Source organism: Schistocerca cancellata, chromosome 1 (assembly GCF_023864275.1).
Source record: "Schistocerca cancellata isolate TAMUIC-IGC-003103 chromosome 1, iqSchCanc2.1, whole genome shotgun sequence".
Taxonomy (NCBI): Eukaryota; Metazoa; Arthropoda; class Insecta; order Orthoptera; family Acrididae; genus Schistocerca; species Schistocerca cancellata.
This window is the reverse complement of record NC_064626.1, coordinates 309,249,882-309,271,393: the sequence shown is the minus strand read 5'-3', so window position 1 is coordinate 309,271,393 and position 21,512 is coordinate 309,249,882. Positions and strand designations below refer to the sequence as shown.

Sequence of the window (21,512 nt, the reverse complement as noted above, 5' to 3'; positions counted from 1 at the left end):
CACAGAATACATTACACTTTCAGAGAAGCTTGTGTATTTCTCTTTCTTTTCTGTGCATTTGTATAAATAGTTGAAAAACATGTGAAGTAACTTATGGAAGATGGACAAAGATTCACCTTGTATATGCAGTACTTCAGCACTTAAAGCTGTTAGCATTTTATTTCATACAAAAGAATCTCCATAATCAGAGTAACAAAATGATATAATAAACATTAATATGGACATAATATTCTCTAATTATACCTTATTTAAAACCATACTGACAGTTAAGAGTCTTCCTCTTTCCTCACCGAGCGAGACGGCGCAGTAGTTAGACACTGGACTCGCATTCGGAAGGACGATGGTTCAATCCCGCGTCCGGCCATCCTGATTTAGGTTTTCCGTGATTTCCCTAAATCGTTCCAGGCAAATGCCGGGATGGTTCCTCTGAAAGGGCACGGCCGACTTCCTTCCCCATCCTTCCCTAATCCGATGAGACCGATGACCACGCTGTCTGGTCTCCTTCCCCAAACCAACCCAACCTCTTTCCTCTCTTCAGCAAATAATGACAAATTCATATGCTGGAAGCATGTAACATTAGTATCATCTGATCTGTGGAAAAGATATACCATATGTAAATATCAGTTACATTCTAAGAAAAGAAGTACTATTTATTAAATAATAAAAGAAGATCATTTGCTCTCTTTTAACACATCAGTGACTCAAAAAGGGGAGAAAATTGGTAATGTGGAGTAATGAGAAACTATTGTGCTGTACTTTTAGCATATGTATGTGTTTGGCATTAACTTTTCAATGAAAATTGTTTCAGAATTGTTATTCATTCTGCATCCTCAAGAAACATTTCATTCAGAATATGTATAAGGTACTTTAGCACAACTCTTTTTTTTTTTTTTTTTTTTTTTTTTGTAAATATATATTGTGTAATTTTGTTTTATTTTATGTTCCTCATCATTGAGGATGCCCTCAATTGGCATGTATGGAAAGAAAAATATATCTATCTGACTGCAGATGATATTTTATGCTGCTTGCAATAAAAATAAATAAAAAACAATCTATCTATCTATCCATCCATCCGTCCATCCATCCATCCATCCATCCATCCATCCATCCATCCATCCATCCATCTGTCTCGGCAGTTTCTGATAATTGTACCATTTTTGGTAATGAATGCAACTAGTCACATTACATTAGTCATATTCTATAGTTCCCAGAGACAAGGGTCTTCATGATGCGAAGGGAAATCAAAGATGTGGAGCAATATAATGAAATGACTTTGTATTAGAACTATCATGGTCTAATATGTACAATTATGACACTCCCTAGTGTGGAAGTTGTTACTGTTTAGCAGCTGCAGCAACACTAGTGCTTCAAGCAGTGAGAAAGCAGACAGTGGCATGTGACGGAAGGATAATGCATGTTTTATTTATTTATTTATTTCCATAATTAATGAAATAACTGTTATGGTTTTGCATTCCATGCATTACTAAATTACTAATGAACATGAATTATTGTGAAATAAATGTAAAAACTGATGAATTTAACTGATTCAGTTACATACACTACAATTTATTTATGAAGAAATTATTTTGAATATGTACAGAACTGCAACTTACTTGACAACAAAATAATGTAGGTACATATTTCATGCATGAGAAACATATATTTCTGTTTTTGTCCATACTTATTATAACAGGCGCTTTCACTGACACCCAAAAAACGTCTATGGAGTCTAATGATTCACCCATTCTTACACTTCACTTGTCATTCTGATACACAAATATTTTTGTAAGTGTAATTACTTTTACTTCAAAAGGGCATATGTTGCAGATTCTTAGGGTTTGTGGCACAGATGTAGCAATAGTTGTGAAATTGGTTTCTTCCCTGTTGTGAAACTGTTTTACTGCTTTTTGAGATTTTATTACGATGTCTGTGTGGCTTTCCCATCAGTTACAGTTGTGGTTGTTTATTTCATACATTATATAATGGAAATGTCGTGTGGCTAGGGCCAAATAATGTAGATATTACATTCCATACAGGTTTCTTACAGTATGTTCCACATTCACAGATTATGCTGGAAGTGTAGCGAAAAAATTTTCATGCTATTGAGTATATACAGGGTGTTTCAAAAATGACCGGTATATTTGAAACGGCAATAAAAACTAAACGAGCAGCAATAGAAATACACCGTTTGTTGCAATATGCTTGGGACAACAGTACATTTTCAGGCAGACAAACTTTCGAAATTACAGTAGTTACAATTTTCAACAACAGATGGCGCTGCGGCTGGGAAACTCTATAGTACGATATTTTACACATATCCACCATGCGCAGCAATAATATGGCATAGTCTCTGAATGAAATTACCCGAAACCTTTGACAACGTGTCTGGCGGAATGGCTTCACATGCAGATGAGATGTACTGCTTCAGCTGTTCAATTGTTTCTGGATTCTGGCGGTACACCTGTTCTTTCAAGTGTCCCCACAGAAAGAAGTCACAGGGGTTCATGTCTGGCGAATAGGGAGGCCAATCCACGCCGCCTCCTGTATGTTTCGGATAGCCCAAAGCAATCACACGATCATCGAAATATTCATTCAGGAAATTAAAGACGTCGGCCGTGCGATGTGGCCAGGCACCATCTTGCATAAATCACGAGGTGTTCGCAGTGTCGTCTAAGGCAGTTTGTACCACCACAAATTCATGAAGAATGTCCAGATAGCGTGATGCAGTAATTGTTTCGGATCTGAAAAATGGGCCAACGATTCCTTTGGAAGAAATGGCGGCCCAGACCAGTACTTTTTGAGGATGCAGGGACGATGGGACTGCAACATGGGGCTTTTCGGTTCCCCATATGCGCCAGTTCTGTTTATTGACGAAGCCGTCCAGGTAAAAATAAGCTTCGTCAGTAAACCAAATGCTGCCCACATGCATATCGCCGTCATCAATCCTGTGCACTATATCGTTAGCGAATGTCTCTCGTGCAGCAATGGTAGCGGCGCTGAGGGGTTGCTGCATTTGAATTTTGTATGGATAGAGGTGTAAACTCTGGCGCATGAGACGATACGTGGACGTTGGCGACATTTGGACCGCAGCTGCAACACGGCGAACGGAAACCTGAGGCCGCTGTTGGATCACCTGCTGCACTAGCTGCGCGTTGCCCTCTGTGGTTGCCGTACGCGGTCGCCCTACCTTTCCAGCACGTTCATCCGTCACGTTCCCAGTCCGTTGAAATTTTTCAAACAGGTCCTTTATTGTATCGCTTTTCAGTCCTTTGGTTACATTAAACCACCGTTGAAAACTTCGTCTTGTTGCAACAACACTGTGTTCTAGGTGGTGGAATTCCAACACCAGAAAAATCCTCTGTTCTAAGGAATAAACCATATTGTCTCCAGCACACTTGCACGTTGTGAACAGCACACGCTTACAGCAGAAAGACGACGTACAGAATGGCGCACCCACAGACTGCGTTGTCTTCTATATCTTTCACATCACTTGCAGTGCCATCTGTTGTTGAAAATTGTAACTACTGTAATTTCGAAAGTCTGTCCGCCTGAAAATGTGCTGTTGTCCCAAGCATATTGCAACAAACGGTGTATTTCTATCGCTGCTCGTTTAGTTTTTATTGCCGTTTCAAATATACCGGTCATTTTTGAAACACCCTGTATATGATGTCCTTCTGCAGACAGTAGATATTCTGGCGTTTTGTTAATGAAGGAAAATGTCATTCTTAAATAAGCATCCATATATTACAACAAAATCGTAAATAAAGTCTTCCATAATCTACCATTTCATACCTCCCAGGGATCTTAGGAAACTAAAGAATGACAAATATGGTGTCATTTTTTAGTTATTGGCAAATTTTTTGGCACTAAATATGCAACCTATTCTAAAAACTAATCAGTATAAACAATAGTATTCTCACTCACCTGATATTGTTCTCAGAAGAGTGACTTGCTGGCTGCTTGGAACACTGATAACACAGTGGATACAAAAATACAGACAGTGTGTCCTGACTGTTGTGTTAGACTACGATAGTGCTACTTCTAAAATCAGGTACATGATTTACTTTGAAAGGTTCTGGGAAAATATTCTTTATTGGAACAGAAGTACTTGTGCAGCTAAAAATCTTTTTAATTCAGTTTTAAATTCCACCACCTTATAATATACACTCCTGGAAATTGAAATAAGAACACCGTGAATTCATTGTCCCAGGAAGGGGAAACTTTATTGACACATTCCTGGGGTCAGATACATCACATGATCACACTGACAGAACCACAGGCACATAGACACAGGCAACAGAGCATGCACAATGTCGGCACTAGTACAGTGTATATCCACCTTTCGCAGCAATGCAGGCTGCTATTCTCCCATGGAGACGATCGTAGAGATGCTGGATGTAGTCCTGTGGAACGGCTTGCCATGCCATTTCCACCTGGCGCCTCAGTTGGACCAGCGTTCGTGCTGGACGTGCAGACCGCGTGAGACGACGCTTCATCCAGTCCCAAACATGCTCAATGGGGGACAGATCCAGAGATATCGCTGGCCAGGGTAGTTGACTTACACCTTCTAGAGCACGTTGGGTGGCACATGCGGACGTGCATTGTCCTGTTGGAACAGCAAGTTCCCTTGCCGGTCTAGGAATGGTAGAACGATGGGTTCGATGACGGTTTGGATGTACCGTGCACTATTCAGTGTCCCGTCGACGATCACCAGTGGTGTACGGCCAGTGTAGGAGATTGCTCCCCACACCATGATGCCGGGTGTTGGCCCTGTGTGCCTCGGTCGTATGCAGTCCTGATTGTGGCGCTCACCTGCACGGCGCCAAACACGCATACGACCATCATTGGCACCAAGGCAGAAGCGACTCTCATCGCTGAAGACGACACGTCTCCATTCGTCCCTCCATTCACGCCTGTCGCGACACCACTGGAGGCGGGCTGCACGATGTTGGGGCGTGAGCGGAAGACGGCCTAACGGTGTGCGGGACCGTAGCCCAGATTCATGGAGACGGTTGCGAATGGTCCTCGCCGATACCCCAGGAGCAACAGTGTCCCTAATTTGCTGGGAAGTGGCGGTGCGGTCCCCTACGGCACTGCGTAGGATCCTACGGTCTTGGCATGCATCTGTGCGTCGCTGCAGTCCGGTCCCAGGTCGACGGGCACGTGCACCTTCCGCCGACCACTGGCGACAACATCGATGTACTGTGGAGACCTCACGCCCCACGTGTTGAGCAATTCGGCGGTACGTCCACCCGGCCTGCCGCATGCCCACTATACGCCCTCGCTCAAAGTCCGTCAACTGCACATACGGTTCATGTCCACGCTGTCGCGGCATGCTACCAGTGTTAAAGACTGCGATGGAGCTCCGTATGCCATGGCAAACTGGCTGACACTGACGGCGGCGGTGCACAAATGCTGCGCAGCTAGCGCCATTCGACGGCCAACACCGCGGTTCCTGGTGTGTCCGCTGTGCCGTGCGTATGATCATTGCTTGTACAGCCCTCTCGCAGTGTCCGGAGCAAGTACGGTGGGTCTGACACACCGGTGTCAATGTGTTCTTTTTTCCATTCCCAGGAGTGTATTTAATATACTCTGACAGGCTGTTGTGTGTTCACAAATCTCAGACTTCTTTTATTGTACACCAGTAGTGCACATTCAATGGATATATGGTATGCGTTGCTTACCAATATAACCCTTTCATGGTCTGAGCACTGATTTGATTGTCAGGACATATGTTACCCACCTGTGGATAGTGCTGCCATCTTTATTGTGGTGACTGTACAGGCAGAAGAGAAAACTGAGACTACTCATGTTGTCCGGTGCACACACATGGCCACCATAACCTCACTGTTTTGTATTTTACACTGATTTTCACCATTTCGCTCTTTTGAAAGATGTCTGAGGCACATAATTTTTCTTATTATTAACTTAATAATCATTTATAGTGCAAGTATGCTTTCAAATGTACTTCTCAGTGACTATATTACTTTGTATATGGAATGATATTAGGGGGAAATTTGTGGCCCAGGTCACTTTATCTGTAAAATTATTTGAAGTATAGTGGGATTTTGTTTCATTCATTTTCATTAACTTGGACTGAAAATAATACAATTATAGTTTGCTAGTAATGGACTGTCATTATCATTTTTCAGATACAACAAGACAATAAGGTCCTGGATTATCTTTTCTCATTACCAGATTATCCTACATACTCAAAAGTTCTACTGAAAATATAGAAGAGGACATTACTTTTGCTTCAGAGTCATCTGAAAATTGCATGCCTTATGTCTGGTCAGAAAACACAACAGCATGTAACAGTTCAGACATTTTACAATAACAAATTACGTTGGCAGTATGCTTGCAAGTATATTTCCTCAAACATTCATCAATGCAAACTCTGATGAAAAGATTGAACATAGTTCATCAATTACAAACACTGAAGAGACAGAAGGTCAAGATGTAAGTGATCCTGATAGTTGTTGGGGTGATGACACAACATGATTTCAAAACACTGTGATTCTGTATAAGGAGCCAAATTCTAAAGCAGATTTCTCTTCATCGGATGATGATTGTGTTTATTTGGATAAATGTTTTTGCAAAACCATTATGGAGCATATGTTTTCAAACAAATTTATGTACTGCTTGAAAGAACTGCATCAAACTGAAAAAAAAAATAATAATAATAACTGAAGGCATTCATAAGCATGATCATAATAAATAGTATCCATCAAATACTGGCAGCTGATAATTACTGGATTTCAGAACCAATGCTGTAAGTGAGTTCACTTTCAGCCATCGTAGCACTGTCAAGAGACAAGAAAATTGTACAAATCCTACACTGCAACGATAATAGTGTTTTTCTTCCTCCAAAAACTAATCCCAGTTATGACAAACATTATAAAATTTGACCCCTTACTGTAGCACTGACAAAAAGCATTCAGCAGTGAGTCACCTTCTACACTAGCAACTGACGAATTGACAGTGGTACTCAAGGGGCGCAAATCTCTCAAACAGTATACACCCATGAAGTCCATAAGGGGCTACGAAATCTAGCGTCTTACAGATTGTAAAAGTGTTTTTATTTCAGAATTTAAAGTTCGCGCCAGCAATAAATCCAGCACCCCAATATATGACTTCAAGATTTACCAGATGTGTGAGCGAGTAGAGCTCCAGCTGTGTCAGCCACTTCTTTTTACCCAGGCAAAATCTTTTTTTTTTTTAATAATTTTTTTTTACAACTTACAAGTTGATGGAAGGACTGAAAAACTGTGACCTTAAAAGTTGTGGAACTGTAAGAGGAACCAGGAGACCATTGCCAGAAATATTAGCAAACAAAAATTGATCTCAGATGTGAAGAGTTTCAATTTGTAATAATCTGTGGTGTAGCTGCTGTGAAATGGCAGGACAGCAAATCAGTTTGTCTGCTTTCTACTTACATCAACTCAGAAGATGTCAAATTTATTGGAAGAAAAATGGAAGGTGGTTATAAGATAACTGTGTCCTGTCCAGACACAGTATGACATTACAACAACCCAATGGGCAGATTAAATGGGTTCAATCAGCTGTAAGGAAGATGCATGTTAGGCATACAATTTGTTAAATGGCGCCATCGATTACTGTATTGTTTTGTCGATATGGATATTATCAACACATATGTATTTCATCAGACAGAATGGCAAAAACAGATTGGTTGACAATGAATCTGAGATAGGTAAGACACCTGACTAATCCATTCAACCAGAAAAAAAGAGCGTTTCAACCCCCACTTTCTTTTCAACAAAGAGAAAGTTTCTAGTGTGCTAGATCATGTGCAAATAATGGATGTAGGCAAATATTCCCTGAAAGACAGTGACACTAGGAAGTGGCACATATACTGCACTACAAAATCTAAAGAGAATAGAACAAAGCTGTTTCCTCTGCTTGTGATGCTTTGTGCCACAGCATGCTTTTCTAAGTTTCATGGCATTTAAGGTTCTGGAAGTTTTGAACTTACAATATTTCATGAAAATTGAAATATAATGAATATTTTTATACACTGACAGTAATCAGATAAAGTATTATATGCAGACATGATTTGTGAGTTGTGTTATTTCCTACCAAACCCTGCTTATGTCTAAAAAAAAAATTTAGCAAATCTCTCAGCCAGCAGAAAATGGCATTCCATAGTGGTTTGTGGACCAGTGCATCCCACTTCATATTATATACAAAAATGGGAAACTTAAAAAATATTTTCATATTTAAAATACAAAAATGGTACTGGAAGGAAACCATTAGCATCCTAACATTTCAGAAATTTGTACAATTTTAGTTTCAACCATAAAAGGGATAAACTGGAGGCAAAGGCAAAATTAATGGAAACATTCTTTACATGACTTGAGAAGTGCAACGTTATACAATATTTTTGCATTAGTGCTGCTAATTCTTCCTGATTCTCAGCAAAATTCATAAGTTTACACTCACTTTAAGTTATAATTCAGGCAAAAAGGAATGTCTTCCGAATGGACTATACAGATGGCAGCAGGAGTGTTGGGAACCACAGCTGCATGCTACTGCTGGACACCAGGTACAGAAGGGAAGCGACTGTGGGTCTTGGCGTGAAGTGAGAAGAACTAAAAGTTTATATTCATTTTAGGGCTGCAGAAAACATACTTATGGTTAAGAGAAATGAGTAATTATACACGTGGCGTATAGTTCTATGTTATTTCAATGCTGTAAATAGCCTTAACAGTTCATGATAATGATTGCACATGTGTACAGCTGTTGGCAGGAGGGTAAACAACTGAGCTCTGTGTATATCATACCTTTGAGTGGCGAAATTATGGATATCCAAGATGGACACCTACAACTACAAAAAATAAAATCAAAACCACAACATCTCAAAAACCCAAGTATCAAACATCCTTACATGAATTAAAACACAATCAATACACTATAAATACACAAAACAACACAACTGGAGAACAGACCCAAAAAAAACGATTACTTACCACCAACAAATTCTGGTGCTGCACAATAGATTGATCACACTACCACACACGTACCGGTCCCTCGTCCAAGACACAGAAACTCTGGTCGCCTCATGTTCTGGGACAAATATTACTCTGCCCAATCTCAGCGATTAGTCCAAATAGCTGGAGGTATTTAATAATTACAACATGTCCTCCTCCATCTCTGACTGTTACATAGCACTGTTATGTTTCATCATCATATCCATACCTAACAACAGAAGCCAAACAATAAATGTGTTATTATACCAAACAGCAAAACAATAATACCAAACAAAAGCGTAAACTTAAAAACTTATGTCCTGAAATGCAAACACTGCCAACGACTTCACACATCCAACACCAAAGCTCAAATGAACCCAATACAACACATTACACTCATCACATACACACACAACACCAGAGGGCACCATCACACATAACAAGATGACATCTACAAACACAACCAACTCATAAACTCCACACTGTAATGAACTCAGATGCCACATCATCCTTACACCATAGGTCAAAGAAGATGGATGGAATAAGACGCTTCCATTGACCCATAATTTCATTGTTAGAATGGACAACTTTAGATCTTAGCTGTGCTGATTAAAAAGTATGCTATCAGTCAGAAAGATGTTTAAATGCAAAGCAGGCAATACTGACCTTTTTGGGTCATACCAAAAAGACACAAATGTTACAACAGTAATTAAGCGTCATTCTAGATAATTATATTCTGCTTTCTTGCGAATTGGCAATCATTGGCTCATCACTATTTACTACCTGAGGCTAACGTAAGGTTATTTGCACAGAATCAGGTGCTACTGCAACAACACTGTGTTTTGACCTGTGATGTAACACTGATGCAGTGTGTGATGTTACGGTGAGGCTTGATGTTTTTGAGTCTGATTGTGTTTAAAGATGGTGTGTTGTAGTATTTGATGGTGCTCACTTGAGCTGGATGTTTATTGGGGAGCTGTTTGACATGAATTGAATGCTTCAGGTTGTATTGGAAGAATACCTAAAGATGCAATTACACAGGACAGTTTACAACACACTACTTACTATCCGATTAAAGGAGGATTCAAATTCTTACACTAAGATAATCGGTGGGAGTCACTAATGAGGTATATTTAAAGGTTCTTTTTAATTGGCTGAGATACCCAATTACTTGCTGTATGTTAGGTGGGAGCTTCTCAAATACCTTCACACCACAGTACTTAACTTTGTTAAATCCCAGGTAAGGATGCAGAGTTTACACAAAAGTTATATTTCTGTCTTGTATTGATAGTGCAGGTCACAGTTCAACTTGAATTGATTTTTCACAACCATACTACACCTGGACTAAAATAACTCTGTGATTGTGCCAGTGGCCAGGAGTCAGCAAACAGTAGTTCTTTCTTAACACCTATGTGCCCGCTATAATGACTGATTTTTTTAGGCAGCACACAACTTCCTCGGGTGCTGTAGAATGCACGGGAAGGGGAGAGCCAACTGTTGCCCTAACCACCACCCCCCACTTATGTACTTCCCACTGCTGCTGACAACGACAACAATAAAAATACTCTGATGTACATTTTGCTCCATTTGCATTGCATGTGCAGCTGTTGTTCATTCTAAGCACACGGAATGCTGTATAGTTGTATACAAGCAACAACCCTGCACAACCACAGTTGTCTGTCAGCAACTAAGTTATTTTAATCAAAATTTAGAGGGTTGGATTGTTTGGGGGAAGAGACCAAACAGTGAGGTCATCAGCCTCATTGGATTAGGGAAGGACGGGGAAGGAAGTCGGCTGTGACCTTTCAAAGGAACCATCCTGGCATTTGCCACGAGTGATTTAGAGAAATCACAGAAAATCTAAATCAGGATGGCCGGACGTGGAACTGAATCGTCGTCCTCCCGAATGCAAGTCCAGTGTGCTAACCACTGCGCCACCTCGCTCGGTCAAAATTTGTGACTGTGATGAATAAAAGTTTCTATAAATTACTGTAATCAGCCACCTTTTATATTATTTTTTGATCAGTAGTTATTGTGAATAGTTTTGAATCACTATCATCAGAGGGTACATATTTAATGCATGTTTGCAGCATTGTTAGAGTTGTGCAGCTGTGGCAGACTTGAACTGTACATACTTCTCACCACATTCAGTGCATTTATGTTTCATTCTCACATCTTGTCATTGCTACATGACTGCCACAATGCTACAAATATTAATAAATATGTACCATCTGATGATAAATTGCTTGTCCATTCAAAACCAGTCATGGTAAATAAAAACTGAGGAATAAAACCGAAGGTGACTGGCTTACTGTATCGTAAAAATGATGATGGCATCCTATTGGGTAAAATATTGAAGAGGTAAAATAGTCCCCCTTTCAGATCTCTGGGTGGGGACTACTCAGGAGGACATTATTATCAAGAGAACGAAAACTGGCGTTTTATGGATTGGAGCACGGACTGTCAGATCCCTTAATCGGGCAGATAGGTTAGAAAATTTAAAAAGGGAAATGGATAGGTTAAAGTTAGATATAGTGGGAATTAATGAAGTTCAGTGGCAGAAGGAACAAGACTTCTGGTCAGGTGAATACAGGGTTATAAATACAAAATCGAATAATGCTAATGCAGGAGTAGGTTTAAAATGAATAAAAGAATAGGACTTGGATAAGCTACTACGAACAGCATAGTGAAGGCATTATTGTAGCCAAGATAGACACAAAAACCACGCCTACCACAATAGTACAAGTTTATATGTCAACTAGCTACACAGATGACTAAGAGATTGAAGAAATGTATGATGCAATAAAAGAAATTATTCAGATAGTTAAGGAAGACGAAAATTTAGTAGTCATTGGGGACTGGAATTTGACTGTAGGAAAAGGAAGAGAAGGAAAAGTAGTAGGTGAAGTTGGTCTGGCGATAAGGAATGAAAGGGGAAGCTGCCTGGCAGAATTTTGCACAGAGCATGACTTAATCATAGCTAACACTTGGTTTAAGAATCAGGCAAGGTTGTATACATGGAAGAAACGTGGAGATACCGGAAGGTTTTAGATATTTTATATTATGCTAAGACAGAGATTTATGAACCTATCTTAAATTGTAAGACATTTACAGGGGTAGATGTAGACAGTAGTGTCACCGCCAGACACCACACTTGCTAGGTGGTAGCCTTTAAATCGGCCGCAGTCTGTTAGTATATGTCGGACCCATGTGTCGCCACTATCAGTGATTGCAGACAAGCGCCGCCACACGACAGGTCTAGTCTCGAGAGACTCCCTAGCACTCGCCCCAGTTGTACAGCTGACTTTGCTAGCGATGGTTCACTGTCTACATATGCCCTCATTTGCAGAGATGACAGTTTAGCATAGCCTTCAGCTATGTCATTTGCTACAACCTAGAAAGGTGTGCCATATTCAGTTACTAAAATTACTTCAAGAATGTATTCTGAACAGCTAATATTGTGACTCATGTACCGTCAAGAGCGATGTTCATCATCAATGGATTATGGATTAAAGTTAAGTATCAAACTAAATACGTCCGCTTTCTGAATTCTCATTCCTTGTCATGTTCCAGACCTCACGTAAGTATAGTTCTTCCCTCCTCTCGCCAGCCTGCGTGAGCTAAAACGCCTACATTTCGGCCTCCACTCGTAACACAGTGTTGGCTCTTCTGCCAACACAAAATAGACTCTTGACCATAATTTATTGGTTATGAACTGTAGATTAAAACTGAAGAACCTGCAAAAAGGTAGGAATTTAAGGAGCTGGGAACAGGATAAATTGAAAGAACCAGAGGTTGTAGAGAGTTTCAGAGAGAGAGTTAGGGAATGATATACAAGAATGGGGGAAAGAAATACAGAAGAAGAAGAATGGGTAGCTTTGAGAGATGAAATAGTGAAGGCAATATCAAACATGAATTGGGAGAAGAAATACAGAACATTCACCTGTCCTAGAAACCTCATCAACAATTTAATGTGTATATGTTTAGAATATGGTATAATGAGCCAGTTGTAACACATTCAGCCAGTGATACACAGCTTCTTATTTGTCATGTGCTCAGTACTTTTTCCTTGGTTCTTTCCATATGTCACCTCTCCTCTGCTTGTAACTTCAGACTGATCAAGCTCTGAGAGTATATAATGGACTATGAAAACTAACATTCCGCAACTGGGTGATCCAGCTGTCTCTTGGCCAGTTCGGTGGTGGCCATTCATGCAGACACACAACTTATTAGTGTTCATGGCCATGTAGAGTGCCACAAAGTGGTTGCAGACAACTTGGTACATCACATAACTGCTTTCACATTTGTCCCTGCCTTTGATGGGATGGTAGATGCCTGGGGCAGGACTGGGGCATGTTGTAGTGTAAGTCAGGTTTTGCATCTATTGCAGGATAAGCCCCATGTGGCAACTGGTTCCGAGCGGGGTGGAATAGGGGCAGACAAGGATATTGTGTAAGATGGATAGGCAGCAGAATACCTCTGAGGGAGGGGAATGGGGAATATCTTCATTTCATGACACGATGAGATGTAGTCGAAACCTTGCTGTTCTCTGAAGTATCATTAATGAACACTGATGATGACAAGAAAATTGTTATGAACTATCATTAATGCAATACAAGTCATCCGATTTTAGCATTTTAAGAAAACTAAGTTGTGTGGCTGCCTTAGTTTTAAATCAGTATTTATGTCTCCAAGAATATATATCATGTCCTTAGCCCATTTTGCAAAAAATAAGTCGAATTTCTCCAAGGACTGTGCAAATGCTTCAGTATTAGTATCTGGCATACAGTAAAAAAAAATATAAGTATGATTTTTCGTGTGGGCTGTAACAGTGCAGCTCTTTGTGGTGCATTTTCTTTGCTTTTATCATCCACACTAAGGACATTGTATTACACTAGTACTGTAAACCTGCCAACCTCATTTATGTAGTCTCTTCTATGATGCCTCTTCAGTAGCACATCAGTCTGAAGTCATTAAGCTGAAAATCTTAATCCATACAGGACGGCATTTGCTCAAAAATTTACACATCACCACAATTTTGGTTTCACTTTTTCACATATTGTCTTCATGGTCCTATTGTTGAATGATCAGCAATTTCTTAACTTCATAGGAAAAAAAATTGCTACTCATGAGAGACTATAATTATTAATAATAATTTGGTTTGTAAACAGTTTAGTGATCTAGGACTTTGGAAAAGTATATGAAATCATCTTATGCACCTGCATTGGCACTAACCCATTTATGGATACAAGTGAAATTTTGAAAATCATCGTAGATTGTGCAAAATTCATAACTAATGGCTCAATCAGTTAATGAAATAAGTCACTTTGTGCATAAAAATTAGAGTAACAGAAGTGTAGTAGTCAAATATTAAATCTAATAAGCACAGAGTCAAAATCTGCAATGTAAAATGTGGCTACTTCTGAACTTTAATGATAATTATCTTGTAAGTTAATTATTTTCACAAAATGTTAACCGTGTTAATGAAAAGTTGGAATGCTAGTCTTTATAATGAGTGGTATCATCCTTATCAAATCTGTCTATTAGCTCAAAATATGTTCACTGCTATTTACTACAGTAAAATTTTTAATCAGACACAACTTCTAATTAACAAGGTTTTAACAAAACTAACTGTGTTTTTGCTGTCAGGTACTGATACTAGAAGTGTAGCAACGAAATCTGACCTGAATAAAAAATGGGCAGATTTATACCTGCATCACATAAGAATATTACTGAAAATCAGAAAAAAAATGGTAGTAGTTGGAGTGTGATTAGAGCAGATGGAGGATGCCAGGTCTGATGTATATCAGAGACTCCATCCCCCAATTTTGCAATGTCTGCCAAATATTGTAGCTGAAATCCAGGTAATACATACAGTTGTAGCTTGTCTTCACTGAGCTAGTGCTTATTAATGTATAATATAGTCTTCTTGTTTACACCTAACAGAGTACTAAGCTTACCAATTTTATTTTTTAATGACCTGACATTTATATATAAGAATAATCATGAGTCATGAACACAAAGGGTTAATGGTGGATTCTTAGGCAGCAGCACATCACTGTCCTCACTGTGTATAGTCTTCTGTTATAAGGAGATTGTGTATATATAGTAGCAGCTAGCTCCTTGATTGCATTAGATCCAAATGCTTCCAGCAAGGTGCTTTACTCAGAACCAACCATAAAAAATCACTGTTTTAATTCTTCACCTTAGTCTGCAGTCATCTGCTTCATCCACTATCTGCAGTTGTGTTAGTTGTTCATGCAGTGATTTTCTTATTAGGCACTCCAGTCAATTATATTATTAGTCGCACTGGGATGAACTTCCCGTATGATCTTCTGCAGATTCACTTATGGTAGCTTAGAAGTTCTGCTTTTGAGTAGGCTTCATCTATTGAACTGGATCCTCCCTACCAAGTAGTGCTCACATCCAATGAAATCTCCACCACTTCCACTGTACCCACCCACACAATACTATCTGCACGGGTATGGGAAAATTTATTTTACTCTTAACACTGCTTCCACATTCAGCTTGGCAACATGCAATCGAACTGTCACCTTCCATCTTAACCCAGATCTCGGGCTCCACTACACATCAGTCATCCCAACAAAATGCCTATTCAATCTTGTTATGTCAGTGTTCATTTAGGGAGATAAAGTAGGTGTTTACACAACCTGAAAATTCGTTTGTGTAAGAAAATAGCTTCTGAAATGTAGTGTTACAGAAGAATGCTGAAGCTTATATGGGTATACTGGATAACTAAAGAGGTGGTACTGAATCAAATTGGTAAGAAGAGAAATTAATGGCACAACTTGACTAAGAGATGAGACTAACTGATAGGACACATCTCAAGGCACCAAGGAATCATCAAGTTAACTTTTGGTATGGGAGGGAAGTGGGGGGGATTACAGAGCTACACCAATGTTTGACTACTGTAAGTAGGTTCAAATGGATGGAAGTTGCGCCTTACGACAAAATATAATGGAAGCTGTGCCTTATAATGAAATGTATCTGAGTTTCCTAAATAAATTAATTACAGTTACAGCCAATGCTTGTAATATTGTGGTGGATATGTGCATCAGTATAAATTGTCAGGGTTGCTTCTAAAGGATATCAAATATAGTCTGTATCTTTATTATTTTCAATTATCTATTCTCAGTTCCAAAATTTACTATCAATAAACATTTGATATAATAGTCAGTGGACGTAGAACCACTTACAACATGCCTCTACCCATAAAAAAAAAGGGCCAGCATCATCCAAACAGACCTTGAAGGCCCAACAGTAACGACCAGCTGCCATGTCATCCTCAGCCCTTAGGCGTCACTGGGTGTAGATCCGGAGGGACATGTGGTCAGCAAACTACTCTCCTAGCCATTGTCAGCTTTCGTGACCACCTACTTCGCAGTCAAGCAGCTCCTCAGTTGGTCTCACAAGGACTGAGTGCACCCTGTTCACCAACAGCACTCTGCAGACCTGGACAGTGACCCATCCAAGTACTAGCGATGCCCAGCAGCTCTTAACTTTAGTGATCTGACGGTAACTGGTGTTACCATGCGGCAAAGCTGTTGGCTAAGAAAATGTTGGTTTCATTTTAATTGTGTTCTGACCAAAGGAAAGTAGGATTCAACTGTCTTGTACATGTTCCTCAGTGTATTACTTAATTCACAGAATTCAGCATGTTTACACAAAAATCATTAAATACAAAATAATTTTTAATCACTATGGGCTCCTAGTATTTATGTTTTCTATGTAATATTATCACTCCTTTGTATGTTTGCGATATTTTTTATTTTAACACTACAAAATCACTGATTAAAAAATTGGCTATTTAGAAATTTCGTTCCCACGAATAAAGAGTATTAGATACATACTTCAACACAGGAAGCACACTGTATAGAATAATCCCTCAGGGCAAAATTCACACCCTTTGGCAGTACTTTGTCAATGGTGTTACTATGGCAATATACGTTATGACCTTGGTCCCTGCAAACCAAGTTGAACCTGAAATATTAGACAATGAATGCCAGTGTAATAAAATCTCAATCAATACTGTTATGTTTAATGCAACTACAATTCCACATTTTGCTCTTCTTTACTCTTGGTGCATTTCCTTTCCCACAACTAAGTAACACGTCTGTAAAAATGGAACTGTAAAAATCACAGTACAGTATGTAGATATACTGTCAATATTGTACTACAGTGTTTAAAATGCACTTTTTTGCAGGACTTCAGTGGATACCGATACCTTACTCATGGAAAGTAGCAAAACCATTGAAATTGACAAAATCATCAGAGGCCAATTAATATTGAAATAATCAGCCTAGTATTTCAGTTAACGTTTGTTAACAATATGTAATAGGATAAGGGTAAGATTGCGAGGAGCATATGATCTACTGAGTTGTAAGCAGCCTGTCCCTGCTGCAGGCCTACCACCTACTGAGCAGCCTACCACCAGTGACCACAAGCAGAGTCATCATTGATTCAGGTCAGCACACAAATGGGTATCACAACAGCTTCCAAAATTAAAGATCACTCTCAACAGCACGAGAGACACAGGCACTCCAGGTGAACAACCACAAAGTTCGTCCTGAGATCAAAAGCAAAAAGGTGATGTTGGCCAACTCCACAACACAAATGACAGAGGCTATCTGAGAGGACAGAGTCAGATTAACTCGAACAGTGAAGATTGGCCAAATAGTGATAACAATGGGTGGCTTACACAGCAGGAACAAATGAGTGATCTCTGAGACACCATAGCAGACAATTTTGGCTACCATACTGGAAAGGAAACAATTAGTCCTACCTAAGCCTGGAACTTGAGAAAATACCCCAAGGCATAACATTATGTACTTGCCATTTACATATCATTTTTTTAGCTATACTTGTGCCATGTATAAATTCAATTTTCTTGTCTTTTCCTCAGCTATATGTATTATGATGTGTAAAATTTGTAACTACAATCTAAAGAAGTAACTTACAGTAAAACCATAAGATTGAACTAAACAAATTACACACTTTTTACAAGAAAATGGAAATAAATGCAATAAAAATAAAATTTGTTAAAACCTGTGGCTCTAAAGGGTAGTTAGCATGCCCTCAAACAGCTTGATCCTCCTCCTCACGAAGGAGACTGGTGGAAAAAAAGGCTGATAATGTCCTTACCTCGAATTTGTGGGGAGCTTGAACAGCAATGGAATGATTTGTGAGTGCTAATAGTAGTACAAAAAAAAAGATACAGTTTTAAGCCACATCGTTAATGACATGCCATATCCCTGGTTCTAGATATGTGTTATGCAGGGAATGTACTTAATAGTTAGCTATCTGTGTTATTTCTCTGAGATAACATCGTTTTTTAAAACAGTTAAGAATATCAGTTAATCGATTGACAACCTGTAGCTTGCCGCCTTTATTAGACCGTAGGCAAATTTTTAAAAAAATGGGGGAAATAACTTATACAGAAGTACTCTTGTGTGAACGGAGTTACATATAGTGACAGTAGAAGGTATATATATATATATATATATATATATATATATATATATATATATATATATATATATATATATATATATATATATATATATATATATATATATATATATATATATATATATATATATATATAGACACACACACACACACACACACTCCTGGAAATTGAAATAAGAACACCGTGAATTCATTGTCCCAGGAAGGGGAAACTTTATTGACACATTCCTGGGGTCAGATACATCACATGATCACACTGACAGAACCACAGGCACATAGACACAGGCAACAGAGCATGCACAATGTCGGCACTAGTACAGTGTATATCCACCTTTCGCAGCAATGCAGGCTGCTATTCTCCCATGGAGACGATCGTAGAGATGCTGGATGTAGTCCTGTGGAACGGCTTGCCATGCCATTTCCACCTGGTGCCTCAGTTGGACCAGCGTTCGTGCTGGACGTGCAGACCGCGTGAGACGACGCTTCATCCAGTCCCAAACATGCTCAATGGGGGACAGATCCGGAGATCTTGCTGGCCAGGGTAGTTGACTTACACCTTCTAGAGCACGTTGGGTGGCACGGGATACATGCGGACGTGCATTGTCCTGTTGGAACAGCAAGTTCCCTTGCCGGTCTACGAATGGTAGAACGATGGGTTCGATGACGGTTTGGATGTACCGTGCACTATTCAGTGTCCCCTCGACGATCACCAGTGGTGTACGGCTCACCTGCACGGCGCCAAACACGCATACGACCATCATTAGCACCAAGGCAGAAGCGACTCTCATCGCTGAAGACGACACGTCTCCATTCGTCCCTCCATTCACGCCTGTTGCGACACCACTGGAGGCGGGCTGCACGATGTTGGGGCGTGAGCGGAAGACGGCCTAACGGTGTGCGGGACCGTAGCCCAGCTTCATGGAGACGGTTGCGAATGGTCCTCGCCGATACCCCAGGAGCAACAGTGTCCCTAATTTGCTGGGAAGTGGCGGTGCGGTCCCCTACGCCACTGCGTAGGATCCAACGGTCTTGGCGTGCATCCGTGCGTCGCTGCGGTCCGGTCCCAGGTCGACGGGCACGTGCACCTTCCGCCGACCACTGGCGACAACATCGATGTACTGTGGAGACCTCACACCCCACGTGTTGAGCAATTCGGCGGTACGTCCACCCGGCCTCCCGCATGCCCACTATACGCCCTCGCTCAAAGTCCGTCAACTGCACGTACGGTTCACGTGCACGCTGTCGCGGCATGCTACCAGTGTTAAAGACTGCGATGGAGCTCCGTATGCCACGGCAAACTGGCTGGCACTGACGGCGGCGGTGCACAAATGCTGCGCAGCTAGCGCCATTCGACAGCCAACACCGCGGTTCCTGGTGTGTCCGCTGTGCCGTGCGTGTGATCATTGCTTGTACAGCCCTCTCGCAGTGTCCGGAGCAAGTATGGTGGGTCTGACACACCGGTGTCAATGTGTTCTTTTTTCCATTTCCAGGAGTGTGTGTGTATATATATATATATATATATATATATATATATATATATATATGGTTTATATAGAAGGAAACATTCCACGAAGGAAAAATTTACCTAAAAACAAAGATGATGTGACTTACCAAATGAAAGTGCTGGCAGGTCGACAGACACACAAACGAACACAAACATACACACAAAATTCAAGCTTTCGCAACAAACTGTTGCCTCATCAGGAAAGAGGGAAGGAGAGGGAAAGACGAAAGGATGTGGGTTTTAAGGGAGAGGGTAAGGAGTCATTCCAGTCCCGGGAGCGGAAAGACTTACCTTAGGGGGAAAAAAGGACGGGTATACACTCGCACATCCACACATATACAGAAATATGACTGCTTGTGTCTGTATATGTGTGGATGTGCGAGTGTATACCCGTCCTTTTTTCCCCCTAAGGTAAGTCTTTCCGCTCCCGGGACTGGAATGACTCCTTACCCTCTCCCTTAAAACCCACATCCTTTCGTCTTTCCCTCTCCTTCCCTCTTTCCTGATGAGGCAACAGTTTGTTGCGAAAGCTTGAATTTTGTGTGTATGTTTGTGTTCGTTTGTGTGTCTGTCGACCTGCCAGCACTTTCATTATATATATATATATATATATATATATATATATATACCTAAAAACAAAGATGATGTGACTTACCAAATGAAAGTGCTGGCAGGTCGACAGACACACAAACGAACACAAACATACACACAAAATTCAAGCTTTCGCAACAAACTGTTGCCTCATCAGGAAAGAGGGAAGGAGAGGGAAAGACGAAAGGATGTGGGTTTTAAGGGAGAGGGTAAGGAGTCATTCCAGTCCCGGGAGCGGAAAGACTTACCTTAGGGGGAAAAAAGGACGGGTATACACTCGCACACACACACATATCCATCCACACATATACAGACATATACAGACATATACATATACATATACAGACATATTCATATACATATACATATACATATTCATATACATATACGGACACAAATATGTCTGCTTGTGTCTGTATATGTGTGGATGGATATGTGTGTGTGTGCGAGTGTATACCCGTCCTTTTTTCCCCCTAAGGTAAGTCTTTCCGCTCCCGGGACTGGAATGACTCCTTACCCTCTCCCTTAAAACCCACATCCTTTCGTCTTTCCCTCTCCTTCCCTCTTTCCTGATGAGGCAACAGTTTGTTGCGAAAGCTTGAATTTTGTGTGTATGTTTGTGTTCGTTTGTGTGTCTGTCGACCTGCCAGCACTTTCATTTGGTAAGTCACATCATCTTTGTTTTTAGGTATATTTTTCCTTCGTGGAATGTTTCCTTCTATTATATATATATATATATATAGTGACAGTAGAACAGCTACATGGTGCCAGTTAGACTGACAGTGTCAGTGCCATTTTGATTTTGCGGCAGGTGGACTGATTGGGTGGGGTAGTGTCAAGTGGGATGGGTGGAGGGGGAGGGAGGTGGGAGGCAGGGAGATGGAATGGGTAGCTAGCAGCTTGGATGGAGATGGACAGTTTGCGGCTAGGAATGTGGGAGG

The 21,512-nt window shown here is 40.4% G+C and overlaps 1 long non-coding RNA gene across 1 annotated transcript in view; it reads right to left on the bottom strand.

Annotated features, from left to right (window-relative positions):
* Nucleotides 1–85: 85 nt before the first annotated feature.
* LOC126161183 (uncharacterized) overlaps nt 86–21,512 on the bottom strand; it is a 36,118-nt gene continuing 14,691 nt past the window's right edge. Inside the window, exons 3-5 of the long non-coding RNA XR_007534884.1 lie at nt 8,988–9,216; nt 522–591; nt 86–278 (exon numbers count right to left, since the gene is read on the bottom strand). This is a non-coding gene — a long non-coding RNA (uncharacterized LOC126161183). The remainder of the gene's footprint in view (nt 279–521; nt 592–8,987; nt 9,217–21,512) is intronic.